Source organism: Helianthus annuus, chromosome 6 (assembly GCF_002127325.2).
Source record: "Helianthus annuus cultivar XRQ/B chromosome 6, HanXRQr2.0-SUNRISE, whole genome shotgun sequence".
In the NCBI taxonomy this organism is placed as follows: domain Eukaryota; kingdom Viridiplantae; phylum Streptophyta; class Magnoliopsida; order Asterales; family Asteraceae; genus Helianthus; species Helianthus annuus.
This window is the reverse complement of record NC_035438.2, coordinates 113,955,532-113,974,246: the sequence shown is the minus strand read 5'-3', so window position 1 is coordinate 113,974,246 and position 18,715 is coordinate 113,955,532.

Genomic DNA, 18,715 nt, shown 5'->3' with positions numbered 1-18,715 from the left:
ATCTTTTAAAACTGAATGGTATGATGCTTTCTCGGTGTCAGATGGAATTACTGGCGTTGATGAAGGTACTGTTCTAGATGACGATGAGAAACAATCTGCAATGGTTTGTCGATTTTTTACTTGTTTTGGTATTTAGGGGGAGTAAATATTTTTAGAAAATACAAAAACAGTAAAAAATTCAAAAATACAAAAAACATGATAAATTCAAAATCCAAAAACAATAGAAAACTGAAAAGAGCTTGTGTAAAAAGGCAAAATGATAGTACATTGGCTGGACAGTTACAGTACGCTAAAGATTTGTAAAGTTTAAAAGTGTTAAACAGTCTCGCTGATGACGTGTCGATAGGTTTTTGCACATAATAATTCAAACTTGCTTATTTCGTGGGGAACACTACTTGGATATATAGGTAACCCCTGAAATCTCGTTTGAAAGGTCCCTCTTTCTGAAATACTAGGTCTTTATACTCAGTGATATCTGGGGTATTATTCCAGGACTTCTGCTGAATGGAAGTTCTAACCTAGTCCCCGGATAATACTTTCTGCATGGCTTGAAACATAGCATCGCCCTCAGCATAAAAAACGAAGAAACATTGCAAATTGATATGTCACACCCTGACGTTTGCGGAAGCGTGATTGTTGGTGTGACTTCTTAATACCATTGCATACGATCATAACAACACTATATGATAAAACCAGTAGATGTACATCCATTAATTTAAGTTTAAAAGTAGTACAACATAATTGTCTGAAATGACGAGACCAAATTCAAGTTACAAACCATAACATGTTTTTAGGAGTTAAAAAAAGACTCAACAAAAGATTTTAAAGCAACCCCGAGTTTAGGACCACGTATCTCGTCCAGGATTAAGATACGCCTCCTAAGCCCTAATGTCTTGGATGACATCTTTATTCACAACGCAGCTTAAAAACTCCAACGCCCGCCAGATCCATTTACTAATTCCCTGAAATACATGTAGTTTGAAAAATTAACAAAAGTTGAGCGAGTTCATGTTTAAGTAAGTATGTATAAACCTTTGTAAAAATGTCTGTATGTATGAAAATCCTTGGTATGTAGCAATTTAAGGAAAAAGAGACCACATTGGGTTGCAAAGCCAATGATAAGTGTCAAGTGATGCAGGAAGACTCAAACCTAGCGGATTTGTGCGTCGGGCACTTACTCACCTCATGGTCCACTCAGCGGACTCAGGAGTGGGGCTCGCTACACCCGAATAGATCTATCACTAATGTCCCACGGTCCTACAACGAGGATTAATGGCCTTAAGTGTCATGCCCACCACTCACTTGATCGCGTAATAAAAACCCTCCTTAAGCTAACAATACCATGTATAAAATGTCTAAAATAATTTGTAAACATGTATTCCACCCCCGAAGTATAAAACCGAAAGCAGTAAAGGAATAGGGGGTCATGAACTCACAGTATTGCGTCTTCGGTACTCGTAACCCAAATCTCCTCAGCGAACACGACTACCTACAATGGTCTAATGTCTATTAGACGAACGGTCGTGCCTTGTCTTAGTATTTATGTCTTTGAGTTACGTTTCTTATATTATTTCGAGTGATAATTATTTGTCAAAATAATTAATATTTCAACTTAATCATATGTCGTGTTGGAATATTTGTTCATTCCATATTCTAGTATCAATACTTCTAAAGTATCTTATATACGCGTTTCCTCCCCAAGGATGGGGGTATTTATACATGTATTTTGTGATTTGAGTATTGAAATTATACATTCCTAAGTCTCACTTTAGAAAAATATATAATAGCTTATTTATCCAAAACAACACATCCATAATATATATTTCCCAGTCCGCTAGAAAAATATATCATAACTTTCAAAATAATATATTTCTACTTGTTTCATAAATACATTATATCTTGTGATAAATCACATTTATCAAAATGTTATCCATCCAAAATATACTAGTAACGGTATTTTATTACAAAAATTATGGCGAGATTTATGTTCGAAAAACATAGTCGAAAATATACTAGTAAACTCTTATCTAGAAAATATTTACTCAGTGTTAGGATTTTCGGAAAATTTCGTCATAGTCTCCTTTGTAAATAGGGGTGTCCATGCTTCATAGCATATCATTTTCTTTTACGTATATCCCGTAGTTCATTTTCAATAATCAAACCGACATATAGACATACAAAGCATTACTTACTTTATTTCAGCTTCATCACCCAAAACTGGACTATTTTCGAGCATTTTTATAAAATAGTTAACCTTTTCCAAAAATTCCCAAATTTTTACAGAATGACTCCTACGATCCAAATTTTAGTGTGTAAAAATATCAGGGTCCAGTTCGTTACCAATATTTTACAGAAATTTATTTACCCGACTGCAATCAGATTTGTTACTTTCTGATTGCAGTTTACGGAATAATTCACTAAAAACTAACCGTAAGTCCGATTGACGAAATCCAGTTGGAGGATCATCCTGACAACGGTGCCCATCTCCTGCAAAAATTCCATGAGTTGATTCTACTCAGGTTTCAGGTTATGACTCCGAATACAACACACTTTTTCTGCAGGAAAAACACAGCTTAAGCTGCTGTCCAAAAACAGTCCTTTAAAAATAGTAAACGACCTTGAAAAATTAGGATTCCAGTGCCATTTGTTTGGTTATTCCAAAATGCATATTTTAAGCTTCAGAAAATCAGTTTTTCGATTTAAAACGGTTCAGTTACAGCCTGTTGAAGTCGGCTGAAAATGTGAATCAGCATGTTTGTTTATTGTTTTAATCCATTCAATGTTCTTGTAAATAGCATTATACTATACTTTAAACTACAAAACAAGATGACTAAAGGTTTAATCAAGGACTTACTACTAGCTTAAAGCTAGGGATGAATCTTGGTGAAGATGATAGTGAGAAAAGATAATGACAAGATTAGAACAAAGCTTCCTTGAATGCTTCTCAACTTGCTACCTTCATGAACCACCTTCAATGCTTGAATGGAGCTTGAGTATGATGAAGATGAAGATGATTAAGTGGTGGTGATGGTGAAATCAGCTATGGGGGAGCCGAATGGGGGAGAAGGAGTGAGGTTGGAGTGTAGATCTTAAGGTGAATGATGAGAATCTTTGGAACCATGTGCACCCTAATCCTATAGTCATCATTAGATAATTTTTGGCCAATCAAGGATCAAGGGAATATAAATCATATCTAAACAAAATATTTAGTAATCATTTGGCAGAATTTTCGGTTGGGGGGGGGGTAAAATGAAAATTTTTGGTAACTAATAGGTATTTAATTAGAAGGTTAAGGGTATTATCAAGAATAGTGGGTGTATGTCATGTTTCTATAGGGTGTGGGGATTTTTATGACCATAATTATTTAAGAATAATAAAATAATGTTTCTGACATAATTTTGGTGTCCCGGGTAATGTCTGGTTGTTCGGTTACGTATCGTTCTGTTAAAGCGTTTAATTGTACCGCATAGTGTCTTTTTATGCATCTTTTTGTAACGAATTTTAATTCCAACACTTAGGAAAGCGTTCAGGATCATTTAGTCAATTCTCTGTATAACACGGGTGTGTTAAGAGCTGAATTGTTATTGAAAATTCAGAATTCTGTACTTAAAATGAGTTTTAGGCACTTTCCGGCACTCAAACTATCACCTAGTGACACAGTCTTATGGTCCTCACTTCCCTACACTCCATACTGGTGTAGTACTCTATCCCTGGCTCATACTAACCTCAATATAGTGTCTGTCTATGTGCTGGCATTGTCAGCATGTGTCTGAGTTATCCGCTCACTGTGCTAACTGTGCTTTGTGCATCAGGTTTGTCACTAAGAGTCTGTATGAAATAAATGGAGCGACTGTATGTAAAGTGATGCACATGTATGTATATAACATAAATCAGTAAGCCGTTTAAAGTGTCAGTTGTAATCAAGCACAGTCATTAAGCACATAATCAAAATTAATTAATTTGTACAGTACCTGGAATTGCGAGGGTTGTCACATTCTCCCCCCGTTAAGAAAATTTCGTCCTCGAAATTTGTTCTATCTTAACTCCTTAGGGTTTCGTTATGCACGTATGTATGTGAATAGTACCGAGGTAGATAATCACCAAACCGAATCAAACCTTATTCACCTCAAGTGAGTCCAAGAATATATAACAACACGAATCCAATGGTTAAAAGGTATGTGCTTTTAGCATTTAATTGGGGGGGGGGATATTGCACGGTCCTCCCAACCGCTGGAGTGATCCCACTCCACAAGCTAGCTCAGCCCCATAGCTGCCTGGCGGTGAATACCCCATCTCGAGCTGAGTCTGTTTCCTTTTGGGAAGAAGGTGGCCGATTGTCCCCGTGCCTGGACTCGAACCCGGGTCTCTATGAAGAGTAGGGGTGAGGCTGGCCAACTGGGACACCCCAGTTGGTTGCTTTTAGCATTTAATGTCAAAGGCATAAGTCGTATTGACGTGTATTCTAGTGTAATCCAGTTACAGGGGTTCCACAAAAGAGGAGTTTTGTCCAACAGGATTTTCAAGCGATTGATCATAGTATGCAAATTTTCACAAACCATAGCATCTGCTATATGAACTCAAAATCAACAACTTGGAGATGAAAATGACCTATCAACTTTCGAATGAGTAAATGATAAGAATTTGTGTGCTGACCTTCTCGAATTGCGAAAATACACCAAGTGAGGTAAAAGCGAATCTGGTGTATCATTGTTTTAATTCGTAGTTGCATCAAAAATGTTTATATGACAAGTTGACAAAAGTATATGTAGTTTTGTTGAAACAGTTGACCATGATTAGTACCAGCTAACGACACCACAAGGTGTCGAAATGACGAGAAATAATAATGGTGACTGAACAAGTTCACCGTGCCTGAAATCAAGTGAACGTGGACCGAGACAATATGAAGATTTGATTTACGCAATGTCGTAAAGTTTCCAGTTGAATATGAAATATCAAAGAGCCACTCTTTTTGATCGAAGGTGAAGAGTATTAAGTACCGCAAGGTATTCGATTGACAATGAAAGTATCGTCAGGAGGTACATTGGGCTTATGAAATGAATCTAGGTACCATTGCCTTAACACACAATCGTGTTGAGACTGCTTTAATTGTGATAAACGAGACGGATTTAGAGCAAATAAATAATTTAAATCCGTGTATGAAGTGAGTAACCAACTTAGCGCAAGCTCAATTTTGTGAAGATATCACCGCAAGGTATTGAAACTAATCAAACGATTTAGTGGAGTCGTAGACCAACCGAATCTACTACGACTCGTAATGAAAGAACTTTTTGCAAGAATATTTGAATATGATGCTCCCAATACATCATATTGCGTCTCAACTCAAACGTATGAAATGGATAAGTTCAAACAATTGAGCTTAGTTTCAGTGTAACTCACCAATAAACGTATGTATCAACAAGGGAATCCCAGCACGGTTACGATGATGAAAACGTAACTTAAACGAAAGCAATTTCAAGAAAGTGTGTTGACTTGGTAACAAAAGAGTCGACAATAACAATAATGTAAGCCATTTGAATAACAACCCAGTGATTAGGTTTAGCAACATAATATTCGAACTTCAATGGGGCGCTTGAAATGAAACCGCACGCGTAGCAAAAGGTGCGTGCGTAATATGTGAGTTTTCAAGTAATGACACAATGAGTGTTTGCTAAAATGGAGAAACGACCAAATATTCGAAGCAAAAGAGTGTTCGCTCTCAGCGAAGAAAATCAACGTGATGCAACTACCATTAAGGGGAGTAGAGAGGCAAACATCTATTCGCTAGAAGCAAAAGTGACGGTTTCAAATAAAGAAATTTAAGTACTTTCTATTTTGTTAACTGAAATGGCATGTATGTCAGGTTAATGGTGTTCGATTGAGTTAACAGGTATGGTGTTTAAGTAACAACCTTTACAAGTTTGGACCTGGGTTCCCAAGGGTCCTAAGCATATGTTCTCTAGATCCTCAAGGTTTTGTATTCTGTGTAGCTCGGTTTTGTGCATTGAGTAGGAAACACCATCTTGTGTGCGTCTAAAAACAAGTTATCGTCCCACGATTTCCCCGGTATACTTTCTTCCTGAATTTACAGCAAACGACACTCGATCATCAATCAGTCGTGTAATAGTAGTTGGATCCTCACAGTTAGTTAAGTAAGAAATTCGTTAATTCTCAGCAAGAGTTACTGACTCTTGTGGGTTAGCTCGTTCGGCTCTTGATAGTTGATGCCTATTTGAAAATTTACGTCCTCCTTCTTGACGAGCAGAAATCTGGGTTACCCAAAAGGGAATTTTTTTGGTCTGTTATCTTCCTTCTCTATCAACTTCTGAGGTTGCACTGCCAATTCTTGCATCTCCGAAGGTGTAAGTCGCTAAAGTGCATCGACTACAGGCGCGATGCCTGGAATCAAATCGATACGAAGATTCGTCTTGTCGTTGAGGGGATAATTCTGGCAAGTCTTCAGGATAGACTTCAGGATATTTCCTTATCACAGGAATATCTTCGAGTTTTGGTTCTTCGGCTCCCTTGTCCCCGACATGAGCCAAGAAAACAACACATCCTTTACGCAACAACTTTTGTGCCTCCCCGCAATTAGTAATTTGTAGAGGCGTATCCTGCGTCATGAGCCACGGTCGTTTCTTCGTTTGTCATTGTGATGCGGTTATCAATCTCCGCTCGAACACTCGGCAGTTGATCCATCTCAATTACCTTGTCGAAGCTTTCCAACTAACTGGCAGTAGATCAAGCGTAAATTCACGCTCTCCGGGTTCTATCTTGCCGTTTCTGGTCACTGCGTTGGCTTCCACTAGCTTCACCTAGCTAGTTCCATCGAGTGCACGTTATCTAACTTATGTGCTACCATATCAAGTACACTCTCGAAATCTAGAGATGCGAAACCAAAAATTTGCAACAGTATTTGGCAACACAGATGCATAACGTTGAGTGATATGGAACGTACCGATATCCATTCTTGGATTCCTGGTGTGCTCCCCTAGCTCTGCTACTGAGCTTTTATCCTCGTGCCTGATTCTTCTTAGGGCAGTATTTTCGGAAATGCTTCTTGCTCCCACATTAAGACAACCTTGAGCACGTTTCTGTCTGTCACTTGTCCTGCCTGGATAATCGTTACTATCGTTGTTCCCTCCGTGATTCTTGCTTCCATCTTGGCCTACATTCCTACTTTCAGTAACTTGCCTACAAGTTTCCTTAGGATGCCCTCTCTTGCCACAGGTATCACATTTCCCATATTTACATCGCCCGACATGATAGCGTAGACAATTATCGCACTTAGGGAGAATACCCATGTAGTCCTTTCCCTTTTTGGTCTTTTTCTTGTTACTTGCCTGAGTAATCTTCTTGAAATTTGCGATCTTTCTCTTATTATCCCCAGATGACTCTATAGGAGTCTCCTTTTTCTCGTCCGTAGTGGAAAATTTTCCTAGTCTAACCGCTTCTTCAGTGAGCGCCACGCTGGTGTTGATAGCCTCGGTGATCGTTGAAGGTTTAGATGTTGTTACCAGGCTTAGAATCTGAGGTGCCAATCCCCCTATGAAACGTTCAATCCTCCTAGGTTCCGGTTCCACCAAACGTGTAGCAACTTGTGATAATTCGCCAAACCTCTGCACATATTCGGCTATCTTTGGACCTTCCATTTTCAAGTTCCACAATTCCGTCTCCAACTTCTGGACTTCTGCCCTCGAGCAATATCTTTTTCGCATTAGTTCTTTTAGTTCGTCCCACGTCAAAGTGTTCACAGCATTCTCGCCCATTGTCTGAACCTGAAGGTTCCACCATGACAGAGCCCCATCTACAAATAGCCCAGCTATGTACATGACCTGGTGCCCTAGGGCACATTTGCTCAATCTTAAGACAGAATCCGTCTTCTCAACCCAACGCACAAAAGTTAAGGCACCCCCGGTGCTGTCGAATTCTCGAGGTTTGTGGTCGAAGAACTGCTTGTAGGTGCAGCCTTCGCCGCATTCGGAGCGAAGGGCCTCGAGCTGTGCAATAGCCTGTGAGATGCGCTCTTGTAGTTCTGCCGCTGTTGTTGGCGGGGGATTGTTGGTAGTGATGTTCCCTTGTATCGACATCTTCTAAGAAGAAGTTAGGTCAGGTCATATTGTTCAGGAAGTGCATTTAGTTGTTTAGTGGTCATACGTACATACACATAACAGGTCATTATACCGACCAACCAAGTAATAGCATAATCATAGCATAACCAAGTAATTTGGTAATTTTGTTTAATGAGAGCATAGCAAGTAAGCACGTAGCGTTAAAGTTTTAGCACACACATATAGATCAATAACGTGCTTAACGAAGACATAGCGTCTGAGCTTTCGCTGGTCATTGGCCACAAAGTATTGTCGCATGTTTTATTATTCTCCGACCACAATTGTATTGTCTTTCAAAATGTATCACATCAAGGGGGAAACAGGGCACCCTACCCTTGCCCAATAAGTATATCAGTGTATCAAAATCACGTAGTCTGAAGTGGTCTTTAAAAGTCTCCACAATCCCGGCTTATCATTAGTGTCTTTACCCAAATGTAATGCAATCCGCAAAATCCAGAAATCAATTATATTGGTGACTGAGGTGGAGTGGGAAGGAAAAGTAAATCGTTAACATGCGTGAACTCCTCCTCGAGCTTGTATATACGTCGAAGTAATTAACCGGTCTGCCGCTCGACAGTAAAGAAACGAGCCTTACTAACCAAGAAGGTGTAATAGCAGCAGGTGAGTGTCCCAAAGGAGACAGTGATGAATGTGGAGGATCAAAGTATACTGGCAATAGACAAGGTGGAGGACGTGGTGTCAGCTCAAGCTCCAACGTTCTGCGACTCATATCCTCAAACTGTAGATGTATGGTCTCCATAGTGTGAGGGATGGTAAGGGTCTAAAATTAGCATAGTGTATTATAGGGACCATCGAAATGGCTCGTCCAGCGCTGTAGGGTTGAAAGTAGCAACGGTGCGGCCTGTGAGGTCATAGAAAATGTTGCAGCAACAATAGGGATCGTTATGCGGCTGCCGTCCTGGAGTACCTTTCTGTGGTGTGGGTAAGTCCTAAGAGGAAGCGATAGGCATGCTGATGCAATGGACGTCGGTCTCCATAGGAGAGAAGGAGCAATCATCATCGGTTGCGAGTGCAAAAACAAACGTCTCAACCAATATGGGGATTGTCAGGTGCAGGTACTTGGTCAGATATAAGGGGGGCAACGTCTGGTAAACCAAAAGGAAACAGGGTCATGATCAATCAAGGGTGCAGGACCAGCAGGTGCAACATCAAGCTGTCCCACAAAGGTGCAGAGGCTAGCTCAGGGGCAGTCCCTGGGTCGTGTAACGGTGTGATGCCTCGAGCAAGTGATAGTGCAGCAGTCATACGGCGTCGTCGTCTGTGTCAGTAATAGAAGGTTGTAATTCAGCCATCTATAAGGCTGTAAATGTCACAGACTCAAAGGAGTCTGAAATCGAATATACGCTAGAATCAGAGGGTGGCCTGTTAACAGGGGCCTTAAGAAGTGAAATTAGTAACCATGTTTTCATCTAATCTTCCATCGTCTTGGGCGTCAACAGGGGGATCATCAACAAGCAGATTAATGTCGCCATTAAACAATTCATCAATTAGACGGATCCCCAGGAAAATAACCACGAGAGGTACGGCGTCGAGGATCGGAGAAAAGATGTGCTCGCCATCGAAGTGTCCAAATGATTAGATTGTCGTGGACTGCAACAAGAATGACAGAAAGATTCTCGTTGAAGAAGCCATCAGCAAGGGTAATTCATCGCCAAAGTCTGGCAGCGCGGACGGTTGGAAGTCGTCTTCATCCTTGGTCAGCATGTCAGGATCACTCTCAGTGTCTGACGTAAATGTCTCTGGCGCAGATGCAATCTCATCATTTGGGGTGGTGGCCATAGGGTCATCAATGCTTGACAACCCGCTCTTTGATCAAGGCGACATGTGTATTGGTACATGGTAGTCATAGTATGTATTTCCATAGTAATTACTATCAGTTAGCGTATGCAAACAGTTTCCACATATGCACGTTTATCAATAATCAGCAATTAAGCATGTATGTGATAACAATGTAAGCAAGTAATCATCCTAGTCTTCCCTAGACCACCCAATCTCTTAGACTGAACTCCCTAGTCTCTCAGACTAACTCCCTGGTCTCTAAGTGTCACACCCCCAAAATCCACCCGCGGAGTACCACCGCTTGGAGGCGTGACGTGACCAGGATCAAGCCACCAATCATATTGAACATAAGTGTAAATAATAAATGTCATTCATCAATACGAAAGGTGTTTTCAAAACCAAACATAATCAATTGTGTAACGGAAGCATTAATGTAGAAATCCAACATAAGTATCATGTTCTCATAAAGTAAATGATTAACATGGAACTCAACGGTCCATGTGCCCACAACAATCGCGCCTCCCGTGAAAGCTCCCTTAGTACCTATGGTCCTGCAAGGCATGTAACAAAGAGTCAACAACTAGTTGAGCGAGTTCACAGTAAGTAAGTTCGTAATAGTAAGTTCATTTCGTAACAGGTGGCTCTACTAGGCCGATAGTATTTTCTATTGGTGGGGGCTTCCCACATTTGTATATACACTAGACTATTAGTAACCATAAGTGTTCTTCTTAACCCGAGAACAGTAGTACGTACAAGGTTTACGTAGGTTTTACGTAAGTGTCCTTCTTATCCCGAGGACAGTGGTACGCGTGGGTTTACGTAGGTTTTACGTAAGTGTCCTTCATAACCCTAGGACAGTAGTCGGTATGAGTTTACGTAGCTTTTACGTAAGTGTCCCTCGAACCCTGAGGACAGTGGTAAGCACAAGTATTACGTAGGTTTTACGTAAGGGTCCTTCGCAACCGAGGACGATGGTAGATAGTCTAGTAATAGTGTAATCCAAATAATTCATCAATCCTTTTCCTTCAATCCCATTCCCTACCCACCGGGAATCCAATGCCTTGGTAATGGTGTGAACTCACCTTGGTTTGCTCGGCAGATACACAGCAAAGTTCAATTAAGCTATATGGTGGTCAACCACGTCCTACCATGGTTACCATACAAGTCAGATTCGTATTCAAGTAGTGCACTATGTTCTACACGTATTGTACACAAGTAGTGATCACAGCATACACGAATAACCATGGCAGATCAACAACAGAACAGTCACGTAAACAAGGTCTAAGTATGTGGCCCAAATGGTTGGGCTCGTAACAATGTGCCCGTGTAAATGGTCTCGAGTCGAGACTAGAGATCTCGAGTCGAGACAGTGCGGTCTCGAGTTGTGTTGGCCTCAAGGTCTTGAGTCGCAACCAAAGAGGTCTCGAGTCATCATGTACTAGTCGAGACTAGACAGTCTCGAGTCGCAACCGGACCCGCAACCATGGTCTCGAGATGTGCTGATTGTGCTGATGATGGGCGGTCTCGAGTCGAGACAGTGAGTTCTCGACTCGCAATCTGTGTCGAGACTAAGCATGTGTAACAGATTTCCTTATTTGCAGCTCATGATTTCCGTAACAATTGCTAACAGTTTTGGCAGTTTCAAATCAGATCAATCAACAGTTTCTATCATGTTTTCAAACGAATCAAAACAGCAAATCATAATCATTTATCAACCCTAATCATGATCTAAGTAAGAACAATCAATCCATTATCATGAGGAACATACAATCGGATCCTTAAACCAACCGACTCTAAACTAGCATGCACCCTAGTTTATGTGTACATCAAATCTGTAATCATGTTTTTCAATCCGTTCGAGTTATACAAACACTATCCGATTTATACATACATGAGCCGATTTCAAGCACATCAACATTAACAGTTTATAATACTTTTATCATGAAGAGCATGTATAATATCACAACATCATGTATAAAACAACCAACCAATAGTCATAAAACTAACTGGTTGAGAGTGTGAAACGAGGATGATCCGAACACAAGGATCTTCGAGAGTTGAGAGGTTGCCTCGGGTTCCAAGGGAAAACGAGAGAGAGAGAAAGAGAGCTCCTAGGGTTTGTGTGTTCTTGATTGTAAATTGTGAGAAGTAAGGACCCCAATAATGTGTGTATGCGTGAATACATATCCGGGCTAGAGGAGTGGGCCGAGTCCAAGCATAGTGAGCCGAGAGAAAGGTGTACGGCCCAAAGCTTTGTATGGTTGGACTAGTGTTGTGCGACTAAACTTATGATATTCACATGCAATCATGTAACACGTAGCATAACAAAACATAATATTCCATTACCAACAAACTCATCAACTAGTCACGTATAGTCCAAACAAGTTACATCGAATACACAAATAGAGGTTTGAAATACGAGTTGTCACATTATCCCCAACATGAAAGAAATTTCGTCCCGAAATTTGGTACGTACTTACTGAGGAAGCTAGGTAAGTTGTATCGTTTACTAGTTTTCCTGGGGTGTCACATCCTCCCCCCGTTGATCTGGAATTTCATCCCGAAATTCCGTGGTAGCTTCAGCCTCAGTAGTGGTTGTACTGTCTGTAAACAATTGGGGGTACTTTTCTTTCATCTGATCTTCGCGTTCCCAGGTGAACTCTGGGCCACGATGGGAGTTCCAACGAACTCGAACAAGAGGGATTCTCGTGTTCTTGAGGACCTTGACATCCCGGTCCGTGATTTCTACTGGTTCCTCGACGAATCGCAACTGTTCGTCGATAGTGAGCTCCTTCAAAGGAACGATGAGGGTCTCATCTGACAGACACTTCTTCAGATTCGACACGTGAAAAACGTTGTGAACTGCACCGAGTTCAGCTGGTAGGTTTAGTCTGTAGGCTACTTTGCCTATTGTTTCTATGATCTCGAATGGTCCGACATACCGCGGATTGAGTTTGCCCCGTTTGCCAAAACGAACCACACCCTTCCAGGGTGAGACTTTGAGTAGCACTCAATCCCCAACTTGGAACTCGAGTGGTTTCCTGCGCTTATCAGTGTAACTTTTCTGACGGTCACGACCCGCCGCCATACGTTGACGTATCTGAGCAATCCGTTCAGTAGCATCAACTACCATTTCTGGACCTGTGATTTGACTATCCCCCACCTCTGCCCAAAAGAGAGGTGACCGGCATTTACGTCCGTACAATACCTCGAATGGAGCGGCTTGGATGCTGGTGTGGTAACTGTTATTGTACGAAAACTCCACTAAAGGGAGATGCTTTTCCCAGCTGTTGCCGAAATCGATAACACATGCCCGAAGCATGTCTTCTAGGGTTTGAATCGTGCGCTCAGACTGCCCATCCGTCTGAGGGTGATATGCTGTGCTCATGTCTAGCTGTGAGCCAAAAGCTTTGTGCATCGTTTGCCATAGTTCTGAAGTGAATCGTGCATCCCAATCCGAAATAATAGAGGTTGGCACTCCGTGCCTTGAAACAACTTCCTTAAGATATACGTCTGCTAGAGTGGAGAACTTGTCCGTTTCTTTAATAGTCAGGAAATGTGCAGACTTTGTGAGTCGATCCACGATCACCCAAATAGTATCATTCCCACGTTGAGATCTAGGCAGGCCAGTAACAAAATCCATGGAAATTTCTTCCCATTTCCATTGTGGTATCTTGGGTTGCTGAAGTAGGCCTGACGGTTTCTGATATTCCGCTTTGACTCTCGCACAGGTCAAACACTTGCCAACGTAAATTGCAATGTGGGCCTTCATACTAGGCCACCAGTACGTCGTCCTGATATCATGGTACATCTTATCTGAACCAGGATATACCGAGTATCAAGACTTATGTGCTTCATCCATCACAAGTTCTCGTAAACCACCATATAGTGGGACCCAAATACGCCTCGTTACATAGTAGGCACCGTCTTCCTTTTGTTCTAATCGTTGCCTTGAGCCACGTAAGGCTTCTTTTATGACATTTTCTGGTTTCAATGCTTCTATCTGAGCATCTCGTATCTGTGCAGGAAGACTGGATTGAATAGTGAGCTGTAGAGCCCGCACACATCTAGGTAGAGTGTCTTTTCGACTGAGAGCGTCAGCAACAACGTTGGCTTTTCCTGGATGGTACTTGATGGCGCATTCGTAATCGTTCAGTAGTTCAACCCATCGACGTTGACGCATGTTCAATTCCTTCTGCTTGAAGATATGCTCGAGACTCCTGTGATCGGTGTAGATAGTGCACTTGGTACCGTACAGGTAGTGTCGCCATATCTTGAGCGCGAAAACAACAGCTCCCAGCTCTAAATCGTGCGTCGTGTAATTCCGTTCGTGAACCTTGAGTTGGCGCGAAGCGTAAGCAATGACCTTGTCGCGCTGCATTAACACACATCCAAGACCCTGAATGGATGCATCACAATAAACCACGAAGTCGTCCGTGCCCTCTGGCAATGAGAGGATAGGTGCACTGCAAAGTCTATCCTTTAAGTGCTGAAAAGCGGTTTCCTGAGTATTACCCCAACGGTAGGTGACACCCTTCTGTGTCAGTAGTGTAAGCGGCTGTGCAATCTTTGAGAAATCTTTAATGAATCGTCTGTAATAACCCGCCAAACCCAAGAATTGGCGTATTTCCGTTGGTGTACGTGGTGCAGGCCAGTTCCTGATCGAATCTACCTTGGATGGATCAACATGGATCCCATCCTTGTTTACCACATGGCCTAGAAAGTGGACTTCACGAAGCCAGAAGTCGCATTTGGAAAACTTGGCGTACAGTTGTTCCTTTCGAAGAAGTTCCAAGATAAGTCGTAGATGCTGCTCGTGTTCCTCCTGACTCTTGGAGTAGATCAGGATGTCGTCAATGAAAACAATCACAAACTTGTCTAAATAAGGCTTGCACACCCTGTTCATAAGGTCCATGAATACTGCGGGCGCGTTCGTTAACCCGAATGGCATGACTAGAAACTCGTAGTGGCCGTAGCGAGTTCTGAATGCTGTTTTGGAGACGTCCTCATCCCGGACTCTCAGCTGATGATAACCTGACCTCAAGTCTATCTTGGAGTAGTAGCTCGACCCTTGCAACTGGTCGAATAAGTCATCAATACGTGGAAGAGGATAACGGTTCTTCACCGTCACCTTGTTCAGTTCACGGTAATCAATGCACATCCTGAAGGTACCGTCCTTCTTTTTCACAAACAATACTGGAGCTCCCCAAGGCGAAGAGCTAGGTCGAATGAAACCCTTATCCAAGAGTTCTTGTAGCTGTGCAGAGAGTTCTTCCAACTCTGATGGAGCTAATCGATACCGTGCACGTGCTATCGGTGCTGCTCCTGGTGCTAGCTCGATCTGGAATTCGACCTGGCGATGAGGCGGTAGCCCAGGTAATTCCTATGGAAACACTTGAGGAAAGTCGCGAACAACTGGAATATCTTCTAGTTTCTTTTCTTTTGCTGATGCATCGGTGACAAGTGCCAGAATGGCAGTGTGGCCCTTTCGCAAACACTTCTAGGCCTTTAGAAAGGAGATGATGCCAACCACAGCACCACTCTTGTCGCCTTGAACTTCGAGAGGTTCCTGACCAGAACGAGGGATACGAACAATCTTCTCTTTGCACAAGATCTCTGCGCGCTGTTGGGATAACCAGTCCATACCAATGACGATGTTGAAACTACCCAAAACTATGGGAATGAGATCGATCAAGAAAGTCTGACCAGCGAGGATAAGATTACAACCCTGAACTATGTGTGTGGCCTCTAGACTCTTACCATTAGCTAATTCTACAACATGTTTGGTATTTAAGGGAGTTGGTGCACGTTTTAACATTTGGCTAACTTTCAAAGACATATAACTTGTATCCGCACTCGAATCAAACAAAACAGTAACATAAAAGTCGTCGAGAAGAAACTTACCCATAACTACGTTGGGATCATTCCTGGCATCACCCTGCCCCAGCACAAATGCACGTCCCCTAGCTTCGTTGCTGATGTGTGCGAGGTGTTATATATTTTTAATGTATATTTAAGCCCTTTTTACACTTTTAGCCAAGTTTTAAATTTATAAAACACGATATTTATTAACACTAAACACACATATGGGCAAGTGCACCCATCGTGGACGTACTATAGTGTTGGTAAGATACCGAGGTCGTCCAAGGATACAAGAGCTTTTAGTACCGGTTTATCCTCAACGTCTAATCAAATCAAAAAGTTAGAAAAGGTTTTTAAACTAAGAAAATAAAAACTAACTAAATGCTGAAAAATAAAAATAAAATAAAAACAGATAGACAAGATGAATCACTTGGATTCGACTCGTGTATTAGTATAACCTTTGATTATTTTCGCACTTTTGCACTTGTTTAAGAGATTATCTTAGTTATTGTAGTAGGCCCCTCTTTTGAAGGCGACGTTACCCTCAACCCAGTAGTTTGAGTTAGCAAGGATACAATCCTAAAGGGTTGGATATTGGAAGATAATGAATTAAGTTATTAATGCAAATTGTGGTAGGCCCCGCTTTTGGCGGTGACGTTACCCTCGGCTAAGTAGTCTGAGTCTGCAGGGATACAGTCCTAAATAGCCGGGTTATAGTATTAATAGTAGTTAACTTATGAGGGGGTCAAAGAGTTTGGATCCCCGCCATCCAATACCTATGGGCATTGAAGGAGATCCTACTAAATTTCACCCAGGTCCCTTGCAGGACCTCTAAACGCTGAACAATGTCAAGCCCCTTACCAAACCATTCACTTAACCCCCGACCAGGTAGCCAAAATACCTCCATATAGACCGTGGAGATATGAATGGTGAAAAGCTTTTATTTTATATAGACAGTAAAATAATGCCAAGACACCACGGACAAACGATAAGGAAAGATCACCTTCAACATAAGTAACTAGTTATTAAAGTCATTAATACAAAACCAAATAAAAGGTGCAAAAGATTAAAAATAAAAAGTATTATACTAAACACTTGTCTTCACCAAGTGATGTAAGAGACTTAGGCAAACATGGCCTTTGATTGTCAAAACTCTTACGATCAATCTTGGATCCCGAGACGACTCACACACTCTATGATGGACAATGGATGATGGTGGTGGATGATGCTGTTATGGTGGTGGTGGGTGGTGGATGAAGTGTGAGAGAGGTGGTGTGCCAAGGGATGAGTTGAAATGAAACCAAGCACTCGTATTTATAGGCTGAACAGAAGGCTGGGCACGGCCCCGTGTCCGCTGGACACGCCCCCGTGCCCGTCTGATACTCTCTCTCTTCATTAATTGTAATTCGCAATTACAATTAATGCGCCTGCTGTACTTTCGCCACGCCCCCGTGCTCACTGGACACGGCCTCGTGGTGGGCAATAGAAGCTTCTATAGGTTTGTCTTTTATGCTGCTTCTTGGGCACGGCCCCGTGCTGGCTGAGCACGGGGCGTGTTCAGTCTTCTGACTTCTCTTCTTTGCTTGGGAGGGTGCCGTTGAGGGTTCGGGCAATCCACTTTTGTTCCTTTTCTTGTATTTTTGTTAGAATTAGCTGTCTTTTTGCTTCTTTTGTGAATTTGAGCTCATTTCATCCTGAAAATACAAAAGGAAGACAAAAACACTCTTTTTCCAACATTAGTACTCAAAAAGGGTTAGTTTTATGCCTTATTTGATGTAATTTATATGTTGCATTTTACACACATCAAATACCCCCACACTTGAACTTTTGCTTGTCCTCAAGCAAAACTCTTTAAATATGAGGCTTACACTCCCAAATGGAATGGGTAGAAGAGAAGGTTTTTTGGCTTGTCATAGAGTGTCGGGAATCCAAGATCTTTTTAGGTTTTATTTTTATTTATTTACAATCCTATTCGTTATGATTTATTTAGAACGTTTCATAAGAGAAATTACTTATTTAGGCTTAGCATGCCTTTTTAAAATTTCATTTATATACAAGTTCACATACCTCACGGGAGAAATCACTCAACACTCGGCCGAAGGTGTATTTTTAGTGAGTCACTCGAGAGCGGCATGTAACTTATTCCTACCATAAGCTTGCCAAGCAATCAATCCTCCTCCTTTTTAACTTTATACCTTTGTAAATATCAAGAGGACCTTTTGGGTGAGGGGTTAGGCTTGGGCTAAAGGTGGGTGGTTGGGTTAGTGGTTAGTAAAAGGGCGAAAAGCGTAAAAAACGTCGGTTTTTGTAAAACACTTTGTTTTTAGTGACTTTTTATTTTGAAGTATTTCTCCAAACAAGCTTTTGTTTTTAATAGCTTTGTTTGTTTACTTCATCATTTTTTTAGTCACACGAAAAACCGAGCTTGTTACTAAAATAAAGGGTGAAAATAAAAAGGGTTTTTGGTGAGTAAAAAGGGCTTTAGGGTAAAGAAATGAAAGGTTTAGGCTCAAAGGGGTTATCTAGGGGGATTTTGGGTAAGTGAAAAAAAAATTGAAAAATAATGGTTTAGAAAGAAAAATGGTTAGTCCTAATGCCTCCATCATTTACTTACTTGGGTTTAAGTTGGTAAGGACCGGGAATGAATCGTCGTGGCAAGTTCTAGAGTTGTAAGAACCAAACGGCTATTTCACACAAGAAACGAAAAATGAGCATTTAGTCTAAAGATATAAATTTGTATGCTCAATAAAGGCTCAAAACTCACTTTTGTGGGAATGGGTTTTTATGTGATCGAGCATATATAATCAAATTTTAACTAAGCTTGTTATGCCGTTTCATAATTTTCTTATGTTGGTTCTTGTTATCACGACGCTCTCGGTTGTAAAATTGTACAAAATATAACCTTATTAATCTTAGGATTCCTAACTTAAACTTTAGACAAGTAA